A 21871-nucleotide genomic window follows, 5' to 3' on the forward strand; every position below is an offset into this window, starting at 1 on the left:
GTAATATGGGGCACAAGCATCACACAAGTAACTAAAGAAATCGCTCTCATACCACAAGTCAAACTGAGTCACACAAAGTTAACTCATCACAAACAGCCAAGCAAGGTCAATACGAACAACTAGCAGACATGGCAAGAAGAAATTGTTGAAGAACAAGCGCTCAGTGATGATCATGTCATGGTAGGGTTCAAGTAGGTTTTTAAATAAAGGAGCAAAGCTTTGGTAAGATTTTCCAGAAAATAGGGCACACATAAACATCTCCCCTTTCTAAAGCTTTTAAAGGGTGTTTGAAATCCATTTGTAAAATACTTATAAAACAATGGTTTGCAAAGTGGTGGGATCATACTAACTTATAGATCCCTATAGTTTTATTAATACTTATTTTGGAAAACCATTGTGTCAAAATAAATCTTGGCTCTTTGTATTAGAAAAGTTAAATTACTTGTAAAGAATTTTCCAAAATAATGCTTTTCTCAAATAGATATTAGTATTTTGAAAGACATAATCACTAAGGCACAAGGAATGTGTTGTTTCACAAACTTGTTCAACAATCAGCTGAAGAGACAAGCATAACACATTAAATAAGAAAATCATGAAATGGACATTGTGTCAACATGTTAACATAAAATGTTTTTGTTGGCCCTCATTTTTACACTAGTGAACTCTATTTAAACAAGGTCTCTAAAATTGGGTTGTTACAGAAGCACACAGCCTCGCCAAGAGTGTTGTGATAGATGATTTTGCCCTCCTTGTGTGGCTGGTGGAACCGCCGGAGCGATTTTGTATATCTGTTGTTTTTTAATAAAGGCGGACCCCCTAAAAAAGAACTCTTGTGAGCCTTTAGATGGATGGAAATGAAGGGATGGTATTCGTTTGAGGGTACAGCAAAACCCCTCTTTATTGCCATCGGGGAATGTGCCCCCCCCCCCCCCACCCCCTCCTTTTTCACATTTATTATCAAATCACTTATCACTCTATAGAATTTAAGAATTTCATAGAAAATAGGATGGCATGCACGCTAAAGTATAATATGAATAACTAATTTAATTAACCTCCCCATGTATCGTAACCACTGGTAGAAAAACAGGCTTCCGGTGAGCCCCATAAGTCGCGAATCTGTAGGAGCCGCGACTAATGGGACCTTTAGTCGCGGTTCGGGAGGCGAACCGCGACCAAAGGCCTGGGCCCAGGGCGCTCGGTGGCCAGCCGGTGCACGTGGGGGGCTTTAGTCGCGGTTGGCCAGGCCAACCGCGACTAAAGGTGCCCGAAGGCCTTTAGTCGCGGTTGGCCAGGCCAACCGGGACTAAAGCCCCCCCCCCCCTATATATACCCATCCAGCAGCCAACACTTAGCCATTTGGAGCCATTCTCTTCACAAACTTCACAAGTGGGTGTTGGGTTTGCTTTTGGTTCCTCTTATGCACATAAGGTGTTTGATGAAATACCCCAAGAGCATGAAACAAACATGATATGAAGTGTTGGAGCCACACTTGAGCTTTCTCATTTATTTTTTCCTCCTCGATCGCGGTTAGCAACTTGAACCTTTGATGTGTCGTTGATAAAATATGCATGTGTGTGTAGTTCATTGTTTAATTTATATTGTTTGTAGCTTGTTAGTTTAACAAATGCATGATGGTTAATTATATATTTTATATTATAATAATGCAGATGAATCGACAATGGATGTACGGTAACCGACTCTCCGGCGAGTTCAGTACGGGTTTGAAAGATTTCCTCGTAGTGGCTAATGCGAACAATCAAGGGGGTTTTGTTATCTGTCCATGTGTTAACCGTAAGAATCGAAGGGTTACTCTTCCTCAAGAGATGTTCACATGCACCTGCTTCGGCACGGTTTCATGCCAAGCTATAATTGTTGGACCAAGCATGGAGAAAGAGGGGTTATAATGGAAGAAGATGAAGAAGGGGATGATTTCATCGATGAAAGCTATCTTGCTCATTTCGGTGATACTTTCATGGAGGATGCTGAAGGTGAAGGGGAAAGTGAGGGGGAAGGTGAAGAAGAGGCACGTGATGATCCCGTTGATGATCTTGGTCGGACCATTGCTGATGCACGGAGACGCTGGCGAACCGAAAAAGAGAGGGAGAATTTGGATCGCATGTTAGAGGATCACAGAAGGCGCTCGTACTCGGATGCGATGATGGTCTGAAAAAGCTGGGCTGCACACTGGATTTGCTGAAATGGAAGGCACAGGCAGGGTGTAGCTGACTCGGCATTTGAAAACTTGCTGAAAATGTTGAAGAATATGTTTCCAAAGAATAACGAGTTGCCCGCCACTACGTACGAAGCAAAGAAGGTTGTCTGCCCTCTAGGTTTAGAGGTTCTGAAGATACATGCATGCATCAACGACTGCATCCTCTACCGCGGTGAATACGAGAATTTGAACGAATGCCCGGTATGCACTGCATTGCGTTATAGGATCAGAGGCGATGACCCTGGTGACGATGTTGAGGGCCAGAAACCCAGGAAGAGGGTTCCCGCCAAGGTGATGTGGTATGCTCCTATAATACCACGATTGAAACGTCTGTTCAGGAACAAAGAGCATGCCAAGTTGTTGCGATGGCACAAAGAGGACCGTAAGTCGGACGGGGAGTTGAGACACCCCGCAGATGGAACGCAATGGAGAAAGATCGACAGAGAGTTCAAAGATTTTGCAGCTGACGCAAGGAACATAAGATTTGGTCTAAGTACGGATGGCATGAATCCTTTTGGCGAGCAGAGCTCCAGCCATAGTACCTGGCCCGTGACTCTATGCATCTACAACCTTCCTCCTTGGTTGTGCATGAAGCGGAAGTTCATTATGATGCCAGTGCTCATCCAAGGTCCGAAGCAACCCGGCAACGACATGGATGTGTACCTAAGGCCATTAGTTGATGAACTTTTACAGCTATGGGGCAGACCTGGTGTCCGTGTGTGGGATGAGCACAAAGAAGAGGAATTTGACCTATGAGCGTTGCTTTTCGTAACCATCAACGATTGGCCTGCTCTTAGTAACCTTTCGGGACTGTCAAATAAGGGATACAATGCATGCACGCACTGCTTACATGAGACTGAAAGTGTACATTTGCCAAATTGTAAGAAGAACGTGTACCTTGGGCATCGTCGATTTCTTCCGAAAGGTCATCCAGTAAGAAAGAAAGGCAAGCATTACAACGGCAAGGCAGATCACCGGCCGAAGCCTGCGGAACACACTGGTGCTGAGGTATTTGATATGGTCAAGGATTTGAAAGTCATCTTTGGAAAGGGTCCTGGCGGACAATCAGTTCCGAAGGGAGCTGACGGGCACGTAGCCATGTGGAAGAAGAAATCTATATTCTGGGAGCTAGAATATTGGAAAGTCCTAGAAGTCCGCTCTGCAATCGACGTGATGCACGTTATGAAGAATATTTGCGTGAACATCCTAAGCTTCTTGGGCGTGTATGGGAAGTCAAATGATACAAAGGAAGCACTAAGGACCAGCAAAGTTTGAAAGACCCCGATGACCGGCATCCGGAACGGTTTCAAGGTCGTGCCGGCCTACGCTACGACCAAAGAAGAGAAGGTCATCTTTTTTGAATGCCTGAGCAAGATGAAGGTCCCGTCGGGATTCTCGTCCAATATAAAGGGAATAATAAACATGGCGGAGAAAAAGTTCCAAAACCTGAAGTCTCCACGACTGCCACGTGATTATGACGCAATTGCTTCCGATTGCTTTGAGGGGCTCCTTAGGAAAATGTTCGAGTAGCCATTGTGAAGCTATGTGCATTCCTCAATGCAATCTCTCAGAAGGTAATCAATCCAGAAGTTCTACCACGGTTACAGAACGATGTGATCCAATGTCTTGTCAGTTTCGAGTTGGTGTTCCCGCCATCCTTCTTCAATATTATGACGCACCTCCTGGTTCACCTAGTCGATGAGATTTCCATTCTCGGTCCTGTATTTCTACACAATATGTTCCCCTTCGAGAGGTTCATGGAAATATTAAAGAAATATGTTCGTAACCGTGCTAGGCCAGAAGGAAGCATCGCCAAGGGCTATGGAAATGAGGAGGTAATTGAGTTTTGTGTTGACTTTGTTCCTGACCTTAAGCCGATTGGTCTTCCTCAATCGCGGCACGAGGGGAGACTAAGTGGAAAAGGCACGATCGGAAGGAAATCAACGATATGTATGGATGGCCATTCTCTGACTGAAGCACACCACACAGTTCTGACCAATTCCAGCTTGGTGGCTCCGTACTTTGAGAAACACAAGAATATTTTACGCTCGGACAACCCTGAGAAGCCTGAATCCTGGATTAGGAAGGCCCACATGGAGACTTTCGGCAGTTAGTTGAGAAAACATTTAATGAGTGACGATCATGTTGTAGATCAGCTGTACATGTTGGCCAAGACACCATCTTCGACTATAACGACTTTCCAAGGGTATGAGATAAATGGAAATACATTTTACACGATCGCCCAAGATAAAAAGAGCACCAACCAAAACAGTGGTGTCCGCTTTGATGCAAGAATCGAGAATGGGCAAAAGGTCACATATTATGGTTACATAGAGGAGATATGGGAACTTGACTATGGACCCTCCTTTAGGGTCCCTTTGTTCCGGTGCAAATGGTTCAAGCTAACAGGAGGTGGGGTAAAGGTGGACCAGCAATACGGAATGACAATGGTGGATTTCAACAATCTTGGTTACCTTGACGAACCATTCGTCCTAGCGAAAGATGTCGCTCAGGTTTTCTATGTGAAGGACATGAGTAGCAAACCGAGGAAACGGAAAGATAAGAAAACGATCAGTACATCATGCGATGATCCAAAGCGCCACATTGTTCTTTCAGGGAAAAGAAACATCGTGGGAGTGGAGGACAAGACAGACATGTCAGAAGATTATAATATGTTTGCTGAAATTCCGCCCTTCAAAGTGAACACCGACCCAAGCATTAAGTTAAATGATGAGGATGCTCCATGGATACGGCACAATCGTAAACAAGCAGGGACACAAGGGAAGAAATGATGTGTAATAATTTATTGTACCAAACTTTGTTGAATGAATCATGTGAATTATATTACCCGTGATGTGTTTGGTGTCCATTTTCGAATGATTCAATTGACTCGAGATAGCACTGATGATACATGAAATTTGGAGTGACTAAGTCGACATACTCCTGCATACATGAAATTTGGAGTGACTAAGTCATACTCCTGCATACAGGAAATTTGGAGTGACTAAGTCATACTCCTGCATACATGAAATTTGGAGTGATTTAGTCATACTCCTGCCTAGGCGTATAATATGCATACTCGTAGTCTTCATAGCCGCCGCCGTTGTACTGGTAGTCGTCGCCTTCTAAGTTGCCGGCGTCGTCGTCCGCTGTCGTCGCTATCGTCGAGGCGGCGCTCGTGGCTCGAATCGAGGGTAGCGCGGGCGGGGGATATCGCCGGCCGTGATGTAGTCCATGACGCTCTGCGAGTCCGGCCGTACCACCATAGGCCGACGGCCGGCCTCGTGGAAGTTTCCGGGAGGCGCACCGTCCTCCTCATACCTGGCGAGTGCCCTCTCACGCCGATTGATGAAGAAGGCGTCCCAAGTATGCTGGTTATCGGGATGCCAGCGGGGATTCATCCGCTGCTCCGGCGTGAGGTCGAGGTAGTAGTGGTTCGTGATGGCCGCCCAGCGCGCAGTACCCTGAGGGACTGGAGGGACCGGCACGCCGCCGGCGCTTAGGCTCCAGCCGGCAGGGACGTGGTAGCCCGGAGGGCAAGGGTAGTTCGAGGCGCAAAGCTCCTCCACCTGCTGGTAGGTTAGAGTGGGTGCGGTGGAAGCCATGAGAGAGTGATGAGAGATTGTAGAGATGTGATAATGCTGGCCAAGCCGGGCTACCTATATGTAGTGACAAATGGCGGGAAAAATGGGAGCGGGAAGACAGGAGGCGGGAAGAAAGAGGCGGGAAGAAAGTGGCGGGAAGAAAGAGGCGGGAAGAAAGTGGCGGGAAGAAAGAATTTTTTGATATATTATTTTTCTGATTTTTTTGATATATTATTTGTATTTTTAAGAATTTGAATTGAATTAGTTTTATTTTTTTGATTTTTTTGATATATTATTTGTATTTTTAAGATTTAGAAATGAATTAGTTTTATTTTCCTGAATTTTTTCATACATTATTTGTATTTTTAACATTTAGAAATGAATTAGTTTTAATTTTCTGAATTTTTTGATATAATATTTGTATTTTTAAGATTTTGAATTGAATTAGTTTTATTTTTCTGAATTTATTGATATATTATATGTATTTTTCAGATTTTGAAATGAATTAGTTTTATTTTTCTTTACTTTTTGATATATTATTTGTAATTTGAAAAAGAAAAGTAATTTGAAAAAGAAAAGTAATTTGAAAAAGAAAAGTAATTTGAAAAAGAAAAGTAATTTGAAAAAATACCTTTAGTCGCGGTGGGCCGCGCCACCCGCGACTAAAGGGTATTTTTCCGCGGGAAACGAAAACCCGGCGAAAATACCCTTTAGTCGCGGTTGGTGTGCCCAACCGCCACTAAAGGTACCCCTTTCGTCGCGTTGGGGGTCACCAACCGCGACTAAAGGGGGGGTCCCTATTTAAACGCGCGCGCGCGAGGGGGCGGTTCACTTCTTCGTTCTCTTCGTCTCCGCCAGTTCGTCTCCGCCGCGCCGTCTCCGCCTGCCTGCGCCTCGTCGTCGCCTCGCCGTCGACGTCGCCGCCTGCCCCGCCTCGTCGTCGTCGCCCGTCGTCGCCCCGTCGTCGCCGCCGCCCACCGTGCGTCGCCGGCCCCTTGCCTCGTAACGTCGCCGGCCCGGCCCTCTCGCCCATATGGCGCCGCCGCCGCCCTCGCCCACCGCGCGCGCGCCGCCTTGCTCGCCCGCCAACGCCGCCCGCGTGGAACCGAGGCCGGCCGGCTCGAACCGCCGCCGCCCACCGCCGCGGGAGAGAGAGGGCGGGGCGCGCCAGTACACACGCGCGGCGCCCCTGCATCCATCTCTCTCTTTTTTTTTGTTTTTTTTTGTTTTTGTTAATTAAAATTGTAAACTAAAATTTGACTTAAAAAAGATTATGTAAAAAAAATTAAAATTTGACTTAAACGAATTAACTTGTTGTTAATTAAAATTGTAAACTAAAATTTTGACTTAACAAAATTTAGCAAATATGTAATATATAGTATAATGTATATAATTTTGTACTCCCCTCGAAATTTTGACATAACAAAAATTTACTTAACAAAAATGTGTTAGGTTAACAAAAATTCACACATGTAATAGTAACTAAAATTTTACTTAACAAAATTTAGACTTAATGTAACTAAAATTTTACTTAACAAAATTTAGACTTAATGATCAAAATTTTACTTAACAAAATTTAGACTTAATGATCAAAATTTTAACTTAAGAAAAATTTTACTTAACAAAATTTAGACTTAATGATCAAAATTTTAACTTAACAAAATTTTATTTGGGATCGAGAGGGGGCGGCGAGGGTTATGTGTCCTCGGCACCGCCACCGCCCTCTCGGTCACCGCCACAGACGACCAAAAATGTGTTAGGTTAACAAAAATTCACACATGTAATAGTAACTAAAATTTTACTTAACAAAATTTAGACTTAATGTAACTAAAATTTTACTTAACAAAATTTAGACTTAATGATCAAAATTTTACTGAACAAAATTTAGACTTAATGATCAAAATTTTAACTTAAGAAAAATTTTACTTAACAAAATTTAGACTTAATGATCAAAATTTTAACTTAACAAAATTTTATTTGGGATCGAGAGGGGGCGGCGAGGGTTATGTGTCCTCGGCACCGCCACCGCCCTCTCGGTCACCGCCACACCGGTCTCTCGGTCACCGCCACCGGTCTCTCGGTCACCGCCACACCGGTCTCTCGGTCACGCGGTCACCGCGTCCCCCTTTCGCCACCGCCACCGGTCTCTCGGTCACGCGGTCACTGCGTCCCCCCTTTCGCCACCACCACCGTTCTCTCGGTCACGCGATCACTGCGTCCCCCCTCTCGCCTCCCTCGTCGCCCTCTCTCTTTATATGTAGAAGAGATGTGATAATGCTGGCATATACACAATTAATTTGTTTTTACTACATGTTTTCAGGACTGACATATGGCGGACGATAGAGCTGACCCGATTCTGGACAACTATGATCAGGACCTTGAAGAACATATGTTCGGCATCATAAAAGGCGATATTCTATATGTGCCGACCGGACAAGAAGAAGATGATATCTCTTCTTATCTGAACCTTGAGGGTGAAGATGAAGGGCGCCGTCAGCAAGATGATGCCGAAGAAACGTCGATAAACGACGATCTTCAATTGGAAGTAGCAACCACCTCCGACGCCGAGGTATATATATATACATATTGAGCGTCTGGTGATACAAACTAACTGATTTGAATAAATGTGTGTGTACTAACGCGCGCGACTCTCTTTCTTATTTTAGCCCTCGGCCGGATCGTCGAAAAAATCGAGTACGTCATCAAAGCATGGCGCAACCAAGACGATGAAACCAAACGAAACATGCACCATCGAGGTTGTCGATGAAGAAACCGGCAGGCCGCTGGAGCCCAGCAAGAACGCCACCAAGTTTATCAGCCAATGCGGAGCCGTTGTTAGAGACAACGTCTCGATCACCGTCCAGGAGTGGAATGAGCCAAAGAAGGCACGTCTTGGTTTCACTTTTGTCGATAAGAGAACAAAAAAGATTGCTTCAACAAGCTTATGGAACATTTCGTTCTACCTCCGGAATACCGCAAATACGATGAGGCGGGTAACAAGATTCAGGAAAACAAGGAGAGGTGCAAGCTAGTCAAACAGTTCGCTCTTTCTAAGATGGCCAACGCATTCCGGAAATACAAGCAAAATCTAGCCCATGACTTTGTCAAGCAGGGCAAGACTCCGGATTTCAAAGGACAATATGAGAAACTGCAACATGATTGGCCAGAATTTGTGAAGCAAAAGAAATCGGAGCAGTTCCTTGAAATATCGAAAAAATAAGGAGAATGCGGCCAAGAAGGAGTACAATCATATTATGGGGCCAGGAGGGTATCGCTTTTGGCAGCCTAAGTGGGAGAAGATGGAGAACGAGCTGAGGGCGCGAGGAATCCGTCCAGTCGGAGGGATGGGACCCAAGGGCCAAAAGGCTGGTGGTACGGGCATGGGGGATCGCTGAACCGGAGACAGGGAGTGTGTTTATCGGGGCAAAATAATTAAACCCACCCAAAAGCTTATTGAGGCAATGAGGGATGCTCAAGAGGGAGGATCAAGTTCAACGAGAGAACGACGCCCTGACAAAAGCCCTCGGGAATCCTGAACACGGAGGACGTGTACGAGGCATGGGGCCCATTCCGTGGAAAGTAGGGTTCCCCCAGAACGATGACCCGTACGGTTACAGAAGCCGTAAGAGAAAGATGGATCGGGATGCAGATGTTGTGGCGAAGTTGGTAACGGAAATGGATGTGATGAAGAAAACTGTGAGTGTACTAGTAGCCGAAAGAGATGCAGCTCGGGCGCAGCATGAAGATCATCCAATGGATCTCGGAAGCCGACAGCGGAGAAGAAGCAGCGTGGCTTCCACGGAGGCCTCACCGGCTGGTGCACCGACGATCGAAATTACTGCACCGGAGCCTGCGGTGGTCGAAATTACTGCACCGGAGCCTCCTCGCTACCCCGTGGACGATATAAAGGAGATGAAAGCATGTCATCTGTATTATCCTATCGGGAACATGTCCATGAAGGTAGCCATCGGCAGTGCTTTACCACCTGGAGCACTCCACCACAACAACCCCATTCAAGATGGCTATGCTCGTGTCACGGTGGAGGAGATAGTCCAAGGGTTTGAGGACACGGACATTGACATTGCTACACCTGAAGGGGTGAAAAGACTTGGAGATGTCAAGTGCCGTTCATTCTATGGCGTAAGAAATTTATCAAGTTTCCAGGCGAGGCGCCAACAAGTCCACCCCCCTACGGTGGTGGTGGTGGCGGTGGCGGTGGCGGTGGCGGTGACGGTGGCGGTGGCGGTGGTGGTGGTGGTGCTTCACCTACACCTCCTTCACGTCAGCCGACGCCGCCCCCCAATTCACCTCCGGCGGGTAGCGACGCCGCCCCCGATCCTCGTCGGCGGGTGATCGGACACCGCCCCAATCCACCTCCGGCGAAGAAGCGAAGCAGTCCTGGGTTATTAACCCGGACCCTTATGTACCTAGAACCACAAAGATACCAGAGCCATCACTGAAGCCACTCCCCACAAGGCCTTGGGAACGTAGTGCCGAGGAAGTCGACGCACACGCGGCTGCTGAATATGAGAAATGGAAGGCGGACTGCAAGAAGAAAAGAGAGCCCGAGCCCAAGCAAGTATTTTCTGACAAGGAAAAGAGCTGGGCTAAGTCATTTTTGAACACACCGTCCCAAGCCGCGAAGAATCTGCCTGACGACTATTTACGTGAACTTCGTAGGCAAGCACTCGCGTTCAAGAGGAACCAAGAGTTGGCAGAGAAGAAAGCCTTGGAGGAGGCCGAGAAAAATTTAGAAAGGGGGAAAGAAGTTGCCCAGCTCGGGGAACAAAGTAAACAATCGATCGCCCCGCTCATAGTGCAAGCCGCCGGTCCGGATGCCCCCGATATCATAGCAGCTGCGGCAGCACATGGATTGACTGTAACGAGTGCCAGAGAACAAGCGGACGACTTAGGTATCACTCTTCGTGCACTGTTAGGCCTTGATGAGGCGCCAATGAAGGACGTAGTATTTACATATGTGAAGAATGGCCCTCTCGTCGAGCCTGCGCAGGAAGAGGATCTACCTCGACAAATGAAAGGTCTGCTAAATTGGTACAAGGGTTACATAAAACATAAAAACGCCAAAGACTATATCTATGCGGAAGTTAGATATGAGCATCACTTCAAACATTACTATGTACAAATTCATCTGAGTGAATTGTTCCAGCTGTTCAATCTGCGCGACCTCGACAAATCTATCATCAGTTGCTACGTTCTGTAAGTGATTTATTAATTTCTACCCCATCTAGCTCGTTCATTGCCTGCACTATATATATATATATATATATTGTCCTAACTATCTTGTTGTGTACGCTATTATGCAGAATGAAGAAGCGGGAAATGCGAATAAGGAACATCCATGATGTTGGGTTCATTGACCCACAAATCGTTAATTCATATGTGTTAGAACACCACCCCGCCGACGTGGAGGATGACCTGTGGCGGTTTATTAGAAAACAGAAACTCAAAAGTGATATTCTATTTCCTTACCATTTTGGGTGAGTGTTTCTGTCTTGAGCACATTCTCTTTTGTTTACTCCATGCATGGTATGTGGCTAATCGATGAGTTATGCATGATCGTGCATGTATCGTGTCCGCAGGTTCCACTGGATTCTTATGGTAATTCAAGTTCGGACCTCCTCGGTTCTCGTCCACGACTCTGAATATGGATCCGGCGCTTTGGGCCGACATGAGAAAAATGATGCAAAAGTAATTATTTTCATTCATTTGCGCTCTATATCGATCGGCCTATTTCGTTCATCATTTCCTAATATCAAGTAACTAATTAATAACTCTCTTGTTCATTTAATTTTCTTTGCCTCGTAGGGTTTGGAGACGGTTCGTAGATACCAAGGTCGGTGAATTCAAAAAAGAGCTACATTTTAAAATGGCAGTGCGGACGACTGGGGATATTCAGCCACCGGGGACCAATCTATGTGGATACTATGTTTGTGAGAGGATCCGGAGATACTGCAATGAGCGGGACCAGAAGTGTGAGAACAACATCTTGAGGAATAACCTCCGGAAGACGCTTAGTCCAGAAGCTCGCTTCCGACCACTTCAAGAGGAACTAGCTGGATGGTTGGCGAGGGAAGTCATCGATCCTAGAGGAGAACACCATTACGATGACGTAGAACTTTATATGCACTAAATTATGGATGGAAACTTGTTCAAAATTGTATATGGTCATCCGATATTGAATATATATTGTATATGGTCATCCGATATTGAATATATATTGTATATTCCTCTTGAATTCTTTTTGGTTCTAATTTCAAATTTGTTTGAAATTGTACATTCATATGCATGTATGTACTACCGTAGAATATGTGAAACTCCTTCAAAATTAAAACCCAAAAGAAATAAAACAATATAAATTAAAAAGAAACCAGATTTAGGGGGAGGGGGGCTAAACCCTAAACCCTGCGGAGGCCTTTAGTCGCGGTTGGCCAGAAGAACCGCGACTAAAGGTCCTCCGCCCTGGCGCTCGCCTGCGGCCCACGTGGACGCTACTTTGGTCGCGGTTGCGCAACCGCGACTAATGGCAGTTGCGAACCGCGACCAAAGCCCCTTTTTCCACCAGTGAACTTGTTCACCATATTTCCTTTTCCGTGCAACGTTGCGAAAGTAATTTACTACATTGCACGGAAAAGGAACTGCTTTTCCGTGACATTAATATAGTAAATTACTTGGATCTATGCAAGGCATATTTTCATAAAATGATTTGTCTAAAGAATTCGGATATTGCTCATCATATTGTTTAGACAAACTTGAGCATATTTTCATAAAAGGATTTATCAAAAGAAGTCGGATATTGCTTCTCATATTGTTCAGACAAACTTGAAATACCTATTCGATAATGCGCTGGGCCACCATTTATATTCACCAGCAGAAGTAAGTGGTGCAAATTTTTGAAGACCCAAATAATATTGTTTTAATCCTTCAAGTATTGTAATATCGGTGAGATGAATTTTTTTCTGTAGTTAACTGTGTTGGCATGCCTATTGTCTACACACTTAGTTTATGAAGTAGATGAAAATGCCGAACGTGACCTAATCCTGGAAAGTCGGCATATAATAACCCGGTTTCGAAATCAATTCGCAAACTACCGATTTGCATTGCTACTCACCTCATTAAGCCATGCTCTATAGCATGAAGCCGTGGCTGAAGCCATCATGCTTTACAACTGGTTCCCTTGCTCAAGGAGTCATGGTCAAGACGCCTAAAGCATGGAGCGATGATGTAGAGCATGGCTCGACCCATGGCCCATTGTTCACCGTGGCCCATTCCCACACTTAATTTCTCACACCATCGGGATTTCAGGCTTACGCTGGCTGCTATGCATATACAATGGTGGAGATGAGACTGAGCGGATCGATATGGAGGGTGAGGAACAAGTTGTGGTTTATGGACTGATGGTTAGTGGACACAGAGCATTAAAACTGCAGCTCACCAAATGTTGCGTGGGCCGGCGTAATCGATCATGCGGTGCACGGGCCTTGCCATGCGATTGCAACTCCTGGATGTGCACTACTGTACTACTCCCCTACCATGCTGATTGATGGACCACGCCATGCGATTGCAATACAATACGTGCACATTCCTAGCAGTTCATTACTAGTTGATGGCACTACTGATGCATAGTGATAATAGCACTGTGCTGAGTGTCTGCATGTGTCGTGTAATCCTAGCGTTGAGCTGCAGCAGTTGTGGCGTGTCCGATCTAGATAGAGATAGATAGGCCCCGGCAGCGTCGGGTTTTGTTTCTGGCGGCGTCGTGATCTTCTTCTATCTTCTGCCGCACAGCGGCACAGGACATATGTCCCTGCGCTTGCTACAACCTGAAATATCGGATCCAAGTAATAGTCTTCTAATACTAATCGATCCATCCTCATCTAATTTTCGATTGCTAGATAACAGAACCTATATAAATAAAAAAAATATTAAAATTCAAAGAAAATTTCAGCACGATGTTTGCTAAAACTGGGACATATTGAGTGCCAAAATTTGACGAAATGGAAATGAATCAACATTGCGCCAAAAAATTAGCACTCATCCCTGCAAAATGAAACATAACCCGCGAGATGGTTTGCGGGCAACCACACAAGTCGACTCGGCTACGATCGCCGTCACCACACATGACACACATCAATCACAATTCACCAATCCATCATAAATACGTCTACTGCAAGCAACATTGTGGCGGTGCAAGCAACTTTTTGTTCGCTGGAGCCACGCCTGCGACGTATCCGACCGACTAGAATCCACACGAGGGGGTGGCGCGGGGGTCAGGCGATGTGGTGGCGCGGCGCGATACTGGCTGAGAGATGTAAGCAACATACATTTGTTAGTCTGCGAAGCCGATACTCTATGTACCGGACACACGCCGTGGTGTAACACGCGGTTAATAAAGTTGTGTATTATATTCCTTATAACATAAATCATATTTTACACAAGATGGATTATTTAAAACATTCTATTGTACATGCATGCATATATAAACACAAAATGTGACACACAAATTCATAATTAATGTCAATACATAATAAATTTGACACGTAAGAGGTCCGATCCCCCCCCCCCCCCCCCCACACACACACATACACATATGATCTCAAAAAATAGTGTCTTGCATACATGCTACTCCATCCGTTCCAAAAAAAAATCTCAACTTTTTCAGATACGGATGTATCTATAGCTACAACATGTATATTTTTTCGATAAAGAGAATATATTAATATCAAAAGATACCAATTACACCTAGCCTCTGCAACAACGCAACACCCTAATAGCAGTACGGATGTACACAGCAAAAAAAGAGAATAGAAAACTAAGAAACTAAAGTCCCGCTACAGCATCCCAGACCTACCAACAGCAATACATCCACCACCAAGACAACACCTGAAATACAGACTCTCCAAAAGCAACGCCTCTAAGAAGGGAATGGTGCACCAGCGCCGTCGTCGCCCGACCAAAGATCTTAAGTTTTCACCCTGAAGATAGTCCCCGCTCTCAAAACAATGCCTCCAACAAGGTCATTGCCAGGCACAACCAGTTAAGGCCAGACCTTGGGTTTTCACCCTGAAAGGTAGGACTCTGAACATCACCTGTGCTGCGGAGCCCGGAACGCCAAGCAAGTCTCTCAACATCTCGGGGACTTGAACCTCCCTTAGCTAGTCCTCCAATCCGGCCTTCGTGATATTCCTTCTTCTGACTTCACCATGGACCAAAAAGTCACTTGATGTCAACATAGAATAGATCTTCGTGCCGCTCCCTCCAGAACCAAACGGTCGGAATAAAAGCATGAGTGCGCGCGACCGAATACCAGCCGATCCGGAAAACTCCAGGCAAAAGATGCACTGTTCTATTCGCCGGTGGAGCTTTCCGGAACTCATCACTCCAGCCAGATCAAGGCAGACTGGCCTCCGGCAGATCTTCATCTTCACATGAGAGAAACCCGAGGACCGCCACCATCAAAGCTAGACCAGCAACCCCCATGCCGCCAGTCACTCCTGCCGGATCACCAGAGAAGAAAAAGGCGGCACGGAGCACCGACGATGGCTTGGCCGAAGCCATGAATCCTGCGTCAATTTGTACGTAGTAAAGTGGTGCTCGATCGTGACTTGATCGCTACTCTTTTTTACGGAGTATTTCAAACAATAGTAGGCACCGATGCACTATCAGACAGTGTGGCCCCAGGCTGCCCAAATGACAGAGCAAGGTCGATTCCGTTGCATCAAGGGCGTGGCATGTGGATGAAATAAATGGGCCTGACAGCAACGGCTCCGGCGCTCGCTGTCCGTGGGCCTGCATCCAAGGCCACCCGGCCTTCACCATTCGTATTTCACGTCTCATGCACCTTACACACACACTCTCTATATATATGAAGGAAACACAAAAGAAAAACATCCGTACCATTGTCATCACTGATAGTCCGGATACGTACTACTATCTCACTAGTGGCCTCTAGACTTGTACGGCATCTAGCTCCTTGACTGCAATCATGAACTAGTCGATCGATCAATAATACTTAATTAGGCCCTTTTTTTTTTGAACAACATTCGGCCTCAAGAGGCCTAGAAACATCTATTAAAAGCGGCAGGTACATAATTGCAAGGAGGCCCTCTGGCTTCTATTGTCTTATAAAACCTAATATTTGAAGATAAGGCCTCCAAAATTACAAAAAGAACCCTAGCACAAAGAAACTGTAAGCAATCAGGTGCCTGGGTATCTTCTCCGCCGCTCGCCGGCGACCTCAAGGCGCAAGGAACGCCGAGGTCCGAGAGGAAGTTGCTCGTGGTTCTCTCCTTGCCGACGCAGATCCAAGCTCGCCGGCCATCTCCACACCTCCGGGGACAAACCACTTGGAGATTTGGCGATGGCGAGGTCCAGCGAATGTCAGGAAAGAAAAGCCTCCAGATGGAGGTTGATTTCCTGGAAAAGAGCCGCCCTTCGGCCATGGGATGCAAGGGCAAGGCAGCGATGCCAGCATCAGTCCCCTGGTGGTGAGCTTTCCAGAGAGCGCAAGAAGCCTGCTCACTAGTAGGGAAATGCTTATAGGCGGAGCTTAGTTCTGTGGCGCACCAAAATAAATGCGCCACAGAAAGATTTTTTGTGGCGCACGAGGAAGAATGCGCCACAAAAATAAGCTATTTTTGTGGCGCACTACCGCGCCGTGCGCCACAGAAATTATGTGGGGCCCACATCCTGCCACCACCAACAATTAGTGTAGGTATTTCTGTGGCGCACATGGCTTGCTGCGCCACAGAAATAAGTGTTTCTGTGGCGCACTTGCTCTGGTGCGCCACAGAAGTAGTTGATTCTGTGGCGCACTTGTGCTGGTGCGCCACAGAAATAGCGCCTTCTATAACCACCCGTACCCCCTCCCCCCCGCCCGTACTTCTTCCTCCTCCACCCCTCTTCCTCTCCCTCGCGCGCCGCCGCCCGTACTTCTTCCTCCTCCACCCCTCTTCCTCTCCCTCGCGCGCCGCCGCCCGTACTTCTTCCTCGTCCACCCCTCTTCCTCTCCCTCGCGCCGCTGCCTTCCATGGTGAGCGTGGGCATCGTCGTCGCCGCCGCCGCCTCCTTCCTCCGCGAGGGCCGCATGCCGCCACGCTCCACCCATCCCCGCCATCGCGGCACAAGCCGCTGCGGCGTGGAGGAGGAGGCGGCCGCCGCATGGAGGAGGAGGGCCGGCTCCGCGTCAAGGAGGAGGAGCCGCCGCCCTGCCATCATCGTCGACCTCCTCCTCCACCCCTACCCGGCCCCTCCCTCTTCCTCTACCCGGCCGCTCCTCCAACAAAGATCGTCGGTGAGCTCCACCTCTCCCCTCCCTCCCTCTTCCTCTCCCGTGCGGGCACAAAGTGCTCGACGAAATTACTTTGTCGGATTGAGTGATATGGCTACTGCTTGTTTGCTCTCCGTGCGGGCACAATGTTTTGCATGCTCTGTTAGGGCCCGATGATCATATGATCTTCGGTGCTTGGTGAATTTCTCGTGTCCTATGACTTGTGTTCCAATCGATGCTCTTTCTTGGCCTGTGTGGTATTCAAGTCCGTGGCCGGTGCATGCTCTTGCTTACCCCAGCAACTATTGTTGCTTGCGTGATCCTCCTGGATCATTTGCAATAGTCTGGTGCACTGTTAATTATGCATTTCATTTATCTGGTTAGTTTAACTTGATTGATTAGATAAATGAGATGAACTGCTGAGCAGTAATGATCTCATGGATGGACTGGATGTAGCTAGAGGGTTGCCAATCATTGATTGGGTACCCTAGCTCATGCTGAGCCCTATTGGGTTATGATGCAGTGGCTTAGTGAATGTTCCTATGGGTTTGAGGTAGCCCTGACAGCCTTTATGTTGTCCAAGGGTGGCTCCCCTTTACTGTGGCTGTTGTTGTGACTCTCTCATGCTATCTGGTTGATCCATGACTAGATTACCAGTAGCTTTTGCTGTTGAAAACAAAATAGACATTTAAATGTCTATATTCTCGATGGTATAACTAGTGTGTGGTGCTAGGTGAGTTTGGATGGCTAGTTAGGGATTAATCCATGTTGGATTTCTCTCGGTAGTGTCACCATACCGACATACCAATGTTCCCTTGGTGATTTCCTTCTGGCTGATCTTCAGTTTGCTTCCACCAAATGGCTTAGTAGCCAGATGATGATACAAACTGGGTATTCTACCCATTTTGGCCTGGCAAGCATGTGGTGACTCACTGGCCTGTGTGTGCTGTTGGGCATGCACACTGCCTGGTGAGCTTTTTGGCTGTGTGTGTGCTGTTGGGCATGATCCAAATTACTGTATTATTGGATTGAGTGATATGGCTACTGCTTGTTTGCTCTCCAAATTACCAAGTGATGAATATATAATCCCTTTGGAGCATCTGCCCCATGCTATATATGTGTATTTGACCATGCTTATGATGGATTTCTTTTAAGGACTCTAGCTAGATTAGAGGGGAAAAAGTTGCTGCTTTGTTGCCTATGATAATGGATCATAAAATGTTTCCCTTTGTCCCCTGGTTGCCTCCTTAATTGATGCCTTATGATCCAAATTACTATATTATTGGATTGAGTGATATGGCTACTGCTTGTTTGCTCTCCAAATTACCAAGTGATGAATATATAATCCCTTTGGAGCATCTGCCCCATGCTATATATGTGTATTTGACCATGCTTATGATGGATTTCTTTTAAGGACTCTAGCTAGATTAGAGGGGAAAAAGTTGTCGCTTTGTTGCCTATGATAATGGATCATAAAATGTTTCCCTTTGTCCCCTGGTTGCCTCCTTAATTGATGCCTTATGATCCAAATTACTATATTAGCGGTGTGAGTGATATGGCTCCGTCTTGTTTGCTCTCCAAATTACCAAGTGATGAATATATAATCCCTTTGGAGCATCTGCCCCATGCTATATATGTGTATTTGACCATGCTTATGATGGATTTCTTTTAAGGACTCTAGCTAGATTAGAGGGGAAAAAGTTGCTGCTTTGTTGCCTATGATAATGGATCATAAAATGTTTCCCTTTGTCCCCTGGTTGCCTCCTTAATTGATGCCTTATGATCCAAATTACTATATTATTGGATTGAGTGATATGGCTACCGCTTGTTTGCTCTCCAAATTACCAAGTGATGAATATATAATCCCTTTGGAGCATCTCGCCCCATGCTATATATGTGTATTTGACCATGCTTATGATGGATTTCTTTTAAGGACTCTAGCTAGATTAGAGGGGAAAAAGTTGCTGCTTTGTTGCCTATGATAATGGATCATAAAATGTTTCCCTTTGTCCCCTGGTTGCCTCCTTAATTGATGCCTTATGATCCAAATTACTATATTATTGGATTGAGTGATATGGCTACTGCTTGTTTGCTCTCCAAATTACCAAGTGATGAATATATAATCCCTTTGGAGCATCTGCCCCATGCTATATATGTGTATTTGACCATGCTTATGATGGATTTCTTTTAAGGACTCTAGCTAGATTAGAGGGGAAAAAGTTGCTGCTTTGTTGCCTATGATAATGGATCATCAAATGTTTCCCTTTGTCCCTGGTTGCCTCCTTAATTGATGCCTTATGATCCAAATGACCCAAGTCCCTTGCATGATCCCATTTGTCCCTAATGTTGCTTAAGATGAATAAATTCCCTCTAATCACCATTTGGAGATCAAGACTAGTTCTTGATTTCCATTAGCTAGACTCCAATATTAAAAATGTCTCCCAAATATGGAGACAAACATTTTAACATTACCCCAAGTGATTTACTTGTCGATGATTAGATGGTTGGTCGATCACTCGTACACTCGGGGGTGGAGCAAGTGAGGCTTGGTGTGATGGCACAAATATCAATATCTTGTGCATCCTACCTGGCCTCACTTACTCCATCCCTGGATGTTAATATTTGTGTTGACCAACAAAGTATGAGGCATTCCATTTAGTTCATACTAGCTACTTCTTAATTGCATTGGCATTTCTTCCATTTTAGTGCCGATGATTAAATTGTTTGGTCACTTGTACACTCTGGGGTGGGGCCAGTGAGCCTGGTGCGATGGCACAAATATCAATCTCTTGTGCATCCTACCTGGCCTCACTGACCCCATCCCGGAATGTTAATATTTCTTTCGACCAACAAAGTATGAGGCATATGATATCTAGTTGAGATACCGCTTGGCTCTTTCTTCCATTTTAGTGCCGATGATTAGAATGTTTGGTCACCTATACGCCGCAATATACTTTGTAGACGAGCTCCCCTTTCCCTAGCCGCCGTTCCGTGAACGAGTCCTTGACGAGACAACAACGCCGACATGCCTCTCCGGCGCAGCACCACTTTTCTTCTCTCGCCGTCCAGTACGTGAACGAGTCCTTAATGCGAAGACGGTGCCAGCCTCCCTAGCATCATGCCGACCCCTATTGTCGCGCTTCAGGCCGTGTCGATCACTGGACACACGGTTTGAAGCGCGGCAACACGGCCCGGCATAATGCTGGGCAGGCCGGCACGGTCTTTGCATCAAGGACTCGTTCACTGGACAGCGAGGGACTGGCGTGGTTCTGCGCCGGAGATGCAGATCGGCGTTGTTGTGTCGTCAAGCACCCGTTGACGAACGCCGACCGGGAAAGGGGGCCCTTCGCATAGTCTACGGCGGTGTAGACTGCAACTATGGTTACTGACCATAGTATTTGTGTTGACCAACAATGTATGAGGCACATATTCTATTTTGTCATTCCATTTGCTTTGAGATTTTCAAAATGCCGATGATTAAAATGTTTGGTCACCGTACACTCGGGGGTGGCGTAAGTGAGCCTGGTAAGATAGCACAAATATCAATCTCTTGTGCATCCTACCTGGCCTCGCTTACACCATCCCTAAATGTTAATATTTGTGTTGACCAACAATGTATGAGGCACTTATTCCATTTTGCCATTCCATTTGCTTTGAGATTTTCAAAATGCCGATGATTAAAATGTTTGGTCACCGTACACTTGGGGTGGCGTAAGTGAGCCTGGTAAGATAGCACAAATATCAATCTCTTGTGCATCGGACTTGGTCTCACTTACGCCATCCCTAAATGTTAATATTTGTGTTGACCAACAATGTATGAGGCACTTATTCCATTTTGTCATTCCATTTGCTTTGAGATTTTCAAAATGCCGATGATTAAAATGTTTGGTCACCGTACACTCGGGGGCGGCGTAAGTGAGCCTGGTAAGATAGCACAAATATCAATCTCTTGTGCATCGGACTTGGTCTCACTTACACCGTCCCTGAATGTTAATATTTGTGTTGACCAACAATGTATGAGGCATTTATTCCATTTCTCTTGTGCATCGGACTTGTTGGTCTCACTTTCTTCCATTTTCATCATAGTAGGAACTGGATGAAGGACCCCGATGCAAGCGAGCCTGGTGGGTAGAGATGACGGAGCAAAGGAGGAACCGGATGAAGACTACTTTGTATCTTGAAATTGTGAATTTTGTATGAATTAAGAGTTGTATGCAAAACATTTGACACTTGCCACTATATATGTATCTCGATCGGGTTCTAAGTAATGTGATGATGATGTCTATGTTATATCTGTGCAATGTACATGATATTTATATTATATCTGAATGTTGCTGTATATAACCTGTGTATATAACCTGTGTATCTGTATTGCTGTCTATAAACTGCATGTGTATAGCAGGCAGAACAAAATCGTGTATAATACAAGCAAATTCTGTGGCGCACTAAAAACCAATTCTGTGGCGCACGCTTTTCTGTGGCGCACCTAAGAACAAGTGCGCCACAGAAACCTTAATTCTGTGGCGCACGGGCAGGTGCGCCACAGAAACCTTATTTTTGTGGCGACGTTTCTGTGGCGCAGCTCCCATGCGCCACAGAATCCATTTTTGGTGCGCCACTGATGAGGCTTTTCCTACTAGTGGCTCGAGCAGCACATGAATCCTCCATCCTCCGTGGAAGAAGAACGACACAGAACTCCACCTCCTCCCCTCGCCGCCACAGCCGGCTGGAGGAAACAGAGAAGCAGATCGAAACCTTACCAAGAGGAAGGCAGAAACCTTGATCTTA

The 21871-nt window shown here is 46.0% G+C and overlaps 1 long non-coding RNA gene across 1 annotated transcript; it reads left to right on the top strand.

Moving 5' to 3' along the window:
* The first annotated feature begins 11453 nt into the window (after positions 1–11453).
* On the top strand, positions 11454–12052 carry LOC139832853 (uncharacterized). The gene is made up of 2 exons (XR_011747463.1): positions 11454–11505; positions 11623–12052. It is a non-coding gene; the product is annotated as an uncharacterized lncRNA (long non-coding RNA).
* The last annotated feature ends 9819 nt before the right edge of the window (positions 12053–21871 follow it).

This window comes from Lolium perenne, chromosome 6, assembly GCF_019359855.2.
Source record: "Lolium perenne isolate Kyuss_39 chromosome 6, Kyuss_2.0, whole genome shotgun sequence".
NCBI classification, from domain to species: Eukaryota; Viridiplantae; Streptophyta; class Magnoliopsida; order Poales; family Poaceae; genus Lolium; species Lolium perenne.